Raw genomic sequence first — 6,541 nt, 5'->3', positions numbered from 1 at the left:
AGACTGGTTTATGGGAACAGAATCCACCTTTTGTTTTCTGCTGGAAAGAAATAAAAAAGGAGCATTAAAAGAAAATGAGCACCATCACAGAATCACAGAATCACAGAATTGTAGGGGTTGGAAGGGATCTCGAAAGCTCATCAGGTCCAACCCCCCTGCCAAAGCAGGTTCCTTAGAGCAGGCTGCCCAGGTAGGCGTCCAGACGGGCCTTGAATATCTCCAGAGAAGCAGACCCCACAACCTCCCTGGGCAGCCTGTTCCAGTGCTCCATCACTTTCATGCATTTGTTTTAAATTGCATATTACAGTACTGCTATTTTATGTGCAAGCAATCCATAATTTGGAAGAAAAATGCTTTTACAATTCAGAGCTATCCCTGAGCAGGTAAGGTCCTCTTGGAGATGGAAGGAGGAGTCTGAAATTATTGTTCTTCTGTTTGTATCCACCAGTGGGAAAGGCAACACACAACTAGAAACCACTGTGCTTTGAGACAGCACGAATCATTAAGAAAAAAGATCACACACACACACACACACCCCTTATTTAAACATTAGATATTAAAACTGAATCTAGGACAAAGGTAAACAAAACAGACTCCTTTGTTCCCATGCAGTTAGTGGGTGAAATAACATATCAAAGGGACTACATCAATCTTACAAGTTCCCCTACCGAAATTAAAAAGATACTTCTATTTTGCAAAACACTGCCTGTTCAGATCCCAATCGCAAGCATCAACTGAATCACTGGAAATTACCAGGATATGCAAGGACCCAAAACTATATTTTCTTTTTCATATTTGTTTAGGAGGGCAGGATATCTCAAAATGAAATGGCTGACTGAGCTTTTTATTTCATTGCTCTGGGTGGAAATGACTGAATCTTTCCACACAGAATAGCACAGAGAAGCGGCTCTGGTGCGCAGCAGTCGGCAGCCCCAAGCCTCCAGCAACCTCTCACACTCAGCCTGCTTCTCAGGAGTCAGCTCCATGAAGCTTCCAGCCTTCAACCTTCCCTGGTAAGGAGAACCCTGCTCAGAACAGCTTGTATAACACACAGATACCAACTGCATCAGAATTAGGTCCAGAAATGGGATATTTACTCTTCTAAGTGAGAATGCATCCTCAAATTTTGCCCCTCAAATCAGCTAATGCTGCATGGACCTGGCCTGAAGTGCAATGAAAGTATTGATTGCTCTTTGGTCAGTAAGTGTGTGTGACCCCAGGGTACAGCCACTGCATTTGCACTGTCATCAGCCACACAAATATTATTAGAATGGAAAGCTTTAAAGCAAACGATTCTGAAGTAAAATATCAGTGTATGCAGTAATAGAAAACTTCTCCCTCTCTAAATATGTACACAGAGATTTAAATTCTATATTTCTAAGAATATGCACACGTGTCTATTTCTTCAGTATGTGTGCAAAGAGTAAATTTATTTGACTTTATTACTCTTTTTCTCAACTCTTCCCTCCTTCCTCCAAAAGGAAACAAGCAACCAATATTAGCAAGGCCTTCTTTTTCCTCTGCTGGAATCCAAGAACTAGAGAATTAAGAAAAGCTACTTGTCAAGAATCAGACTGAAAAAGAATGTTTGTGGACTGTAAGATAAAACACCCAAAGTTGTAATCATCTTTTAACCAAAAAAAAACCTTCCCTCAATCATAAATTATTCCTGGTAGTGAAATAAAAAAAATTAGTTCTCTGCTCAGCAGCAGCCTCCTCCACCAAATTGAAGTAAAACCTGTTAAGAAGTCAAATTTGTAAAATGTTCGTCAGATACAAGGAGTAGAGTTGTGTGGGTTTGCATCATACTTAAACAGATACCCACAGCACCAACAGGTGCTTTCCATAGGCACCAATTCCTCAAAGAGTTCCACACACAAAGAACTGCTGACCTTGCATGAAGCTGCAGGCAGGGTGAGCCTTCGTCAGTCCTCATCCTCACACCAAGGAGTATGTGGGACAGGGAGCCATAATATTCAACACCACAAACCAGGCTGGCGGTAGCACAGTGCTGAATGCTCCAAAAATTCCACCCCAGCTACAAATGTGTTTCATCTTGCTGGGAATCCTGCTGAGAAGCAGAACCCCCTGAATTTTCAGGCGTGCTTTACTCGGCTCCCTTTGCAACTGCTGCCAAGTGCCCAGCTACTCCTGACACAACCCTGCTTTGTTCAACACCCTCGACTCCAACAGATGCTGCTGATGGCACCTGACCTCTATATACATATGAAGAAAAAGCAGTATTTTCCTGTTTTGAAAGTATTCTGAAGATTAACTAGGAAGTGTGACCTTCTGAAGAAGCACACAGCTGTAACTGAGTAACTACCTGTAACTGTAACCACCAGCCCCTCTACACCCCACATACTAGTGGCTCTTCTTGCCCGACTCCTTCCTAGTTGTCTCCCCTTTACTCTTTTTAGGACATACAACATTCCTAGATCTCATTTTGTCCCAGTGACCAAAAGGGAGCCTGACACTCATGCACCGGTCCTTTGGGAGGGTTTTAAATGCAATGGCATGTTGACATACGAAGCATGTCTTTCCCTTAGAACACAGGGAGGAACAAAATCCCATTAGGACCACATTCTCCTTAGGCTAATATACCTCAATTTTTAGGAAAGCCAAGCTTAGACACCTCCACCAAAATGGACTGGAACCACACAAACACACATTTACCTCTATCAAGTTCTTAGCACCTTTCTAAGGTAAGACAATATTAAAATACTGAGACTCCCAACCTAGAAACAAGGAATCAAGCCTTAAAACCTATACAAAATGTGTGCCTAAGTCACAGTACTCATTATAATCTGGCAGCTAGTTCTGGTCCACCATGTGGCTTGTGAAATGCTTTGAAGACATAGGGCACTGAACATGTGCAACTTTTACCAGAACCATGACGAAGTTCAAGAGCTCCCTTCTGTCCTCCTGCCCGGTAGGGGGAATTTGGTGCTCACACTGCTCTCAGAACAATGCTGGCATCGCCAAAGAGTGAGGGCTGGTGCTGTGCGTGCCTCATTACACAGCTCTGTCTGCCCACTGTTTAAACGAATCTACCAACCTCCAAGGCTCACTCAAGCAATGACTTCAAGCTGTGGGTCCCCCTGGCCACACGTGAAATTCCTTCAACCAAGACCAGTGGGATAGGAAGGTGAGCAGCAGCCTGCAAAATGCCACTGGGGAAGGCCAAGTTGCACAACGTGAACATACAACACCAAGTGACTTCCTTGAACAGCTCCAAAACACAATTTGAAGCCTGTTCTGTGGAAGTAGAACACACAGAGCTCTTCTGGACCTGTTAGGTGCAGGCAGAGGTCAAAGTTCCAAAGGGTGTTTGCATTGTTAAGTTCTCCATGATCTATCTCCAAGATCATTTAAGGTCTGCAACTAGTAGCGACATATTCAGAGTTCTTTCTTGTTTTTTTCCTCCATGCTCTCCCACCTAGCCATATCTGCTCCTCTTTTACTGCTCAGCAGTTTTCCCAGTTTCTGTGCCAGAGCATGATACTGCCCTTCCTGTATTTTCAACAAGACAATAAATGCTCCACTCCACATTCCTGTTCTTGCTCCCTTTCAATCATGCTCTTTGTCACCAAATTCTACCAAACGTTAACAATCACTGTGATCTCAAAGCCCTTAAGGATAGGCAAGTGGTACACAACTTCCCACAAACGACGACAGCAAACTTGTGCTCAGTCTGGGCTGACTTCCAAAGCTGGTTAGAAAGGATCCACTGGCAGCAGAGATCCTGCTTTATGCAACACATTTCAGCTCACTGAACTCTGAAGGGTACGAGAAAGAGGCGAGTGGACCTTGTGCAGTTCCTTCCAGCTCCCTGACAGAAAGACAAGAGAACTGGAAACGAACCATCAGCTAAAGGGATGCAAGGCGCAGAATTATGAAATGCCATCTGGCTGGTACAGGATAAGGAAATGTAGCATTTTTGGTGGCTCCCACTTCCACAGAAAAAGAAACAACTGTTTACGCAGCAAAGTGGTTGGAGTATTTCGGGAGGTCCTGAACTAACCCCCCCCCCAAAAAAAAAAAAAAAGACAAGACAAAAGCCCTAACATGATGAATTGCAATAAAGATGAAAATCAGAATTAATAATGCTAATAACAATAAAGACGTTGAAAATTTAAGTAATCCTTGTATAGACTGAAGGAGGAAGTGCCTTTAATGCCTGATTTGACAATATCAGAAAGTTAATTAATAACACCACAAAACTGGATTCCTATGAGCATACGTTCGGCAAAGGTGATACAACTGACCTGTAGTGGGACAGATACATGACGAACACTAAGATTGATATTGCTACCTGTTTGAGAAATACCGAGTAAACAAACAAAAGAGGGGAAATGGTACTATATTGAAAATTGCTTCACTTGTTTACAAGTCACTGACAACTCAGAGGCAAACCAGCCTGGGCATTTATGCGACCTCATGTCTAAAGTGCAAGATGGAGAGGGAATACCAACCATTAATTCACAGAAGGGAACAGCGTGCCCAGGCCCTCGTGCACTCAGCTAAGAGTGTTCAGAATGTCCCCTCCCTTCATGACCCCCAAATTGTTATCATATAGGACTTTTATTAAACAGACACCAAAGAGATAATTCTGTCAATTTTGCAACAGGCTCAGGATTTCTAAAAATTAGAGCAGCTAATTTCATAATGTAAAAATACTGCATTTGACACAGGGGAATTCTCAGCTAGACTTCAGCCTTGACATACAAAGAGAAAGTGACCACAGAAATAAAGATTAGCCACAAGTGAATATGCCTTGATTATATTTATTACATGCAAATAGAAATAGAAAAACAGTTTATACTGACTTGATGCTTTAGAAGTTAGTTTCATAAAGATGGAAAAAATTCTCAACTCAAACTTGAAGAAAGCATCAGACTTAAAAATCAGCCATAGATCTTTGAAGAAAGACTGTTATGTATTCAAAAGTCACATCCAAACAAAAAGGCCATCTATGTTAATGGTAACTAGATGAAAAAACTTAGCCAAAATTGAATCCTGTCCCTCAGACTTTGTAAGTGACTGGGAGAAAAATAGCTCAAGCATGGTAATAAGCCTAAGTGAAATGCCACGAACTGCTAAGGGAAGCAAAAGACACAAGGAAACGGCCTTTTCGGTCCATTAGGAACAAAACAAATCCTAACAACAGTACAAAGTCCATCATTTGACAGAAATTCTTCAGTAGGGAGAAATTTACAAAAGGCAGAACAGTTCAAAAGCCAGCTCTAACAGTCTCCAGCGACACATGGACATGCAGCGATAAACAGTGTCTTTTCCAATAACAACCAGCAGAGAGAAATGACAACAATTAAGGCTAGCCACCAGAACACTGGATGCAGCTGAAGCACGCACAGGTCACCAAGGGCTTTGCAAGACAGGAGAGAACCCAGAAGAGTCATAAGAAGCATTAAAAGAGTAGGAAAGCACGCCTCACAAAGAGAGTGCGTGCCCTACCTCAAATGCATGCCCTACCTCAACCTGTTATGTCCTGAACTTGTCTTTGTTAAACAATCACAGTGCACAGGTACATTACCAAAATGCAAAGGGCTTCTCAACCGAGCAAAGCTATGAGAACTTAGTATGAAGTACAAAATTTTCTAGTTGTAATGTAGTGAGCTGTGGCTGCACAGTTAAAGATGCATTTAGGATACAAGGTTTTCAACATCATCTTCAAGTGGATAAGAAGAAACATATTTCTGCCTCGGTGATTTTTTTCCTCTCCTTTGCCTGGAGACACAACGAAAGTTTCCTGTTGTCCACTGAACACAGACATCTCTTCAGAGTAGCTTTTCAAAGACAGTGCTAACACAGCTCTTTGTTCCTTTCTGTACATCTACTGAAATGCGGAAGATTAGGTGCCAGGTGTAGGTCAATCTTGGAAAAAGCTGTCATCCTTAACACACTGACGGAAACATCAGCATTGAGTTGTACCTGGCTCTTGATTTGCCAGCGTTTGCCTAGAAATCTCCGTGTTTTATACGGCATAGATAGATCTTGCAACAATTTAGAAAAGGAGCTAATACACTGGTTCATGTTCATACTGGTGCCTCAGTGATGGAAGATGCTTATTAGACTGGCCTAGAAACCTGAAGTGATGTGCTCAGGTGTGCTAGCTAGGGTTCCAAAAACTCAGCCCTGCAGAATGCAGTCACGGGAGAAAGATGACAATGGAGTTCTAACAGATGAGGAAAGAAGCTAGGAAGCACAAATGGATATTTTTATGCTCTTTTGAGCACCTCAAAAGTTATTTCCAGTTGTCTTGTCTGTGATTCCACAACTTCGTGTTTATTAGAGAAAGGATTTTTCAAAAAGTGGTCTTAGAGAACAAGATAAGCAAACCAAATGTGCAATACCAATAAGAATGTCCAGCATACAGCTAGATAAAAACATCATACAATGGGTGAACAATTGGCTGACAGGTAGGGCTCAAAGAGTTATGGTAAATGGGGCTACATCAGGCTGGTGGCCAGTAACCAGTGGGGTCTCCCAGGGCTCCATTTTATGGCCAGTTCTTTTCAAT

Source organism: Anser anser (assembly GCF_964211835.1).
Source record: "Anser anser genome assembly, chromosome: 17".
NCBI classification, from domain to species: Eukaryota; Metazoa; Chordata; class Aves; order Anseriformes; family Anatidae; genus Anser; species Anser anser.
Note: the sequence above shows the minus strand (reverse complement) of the source record.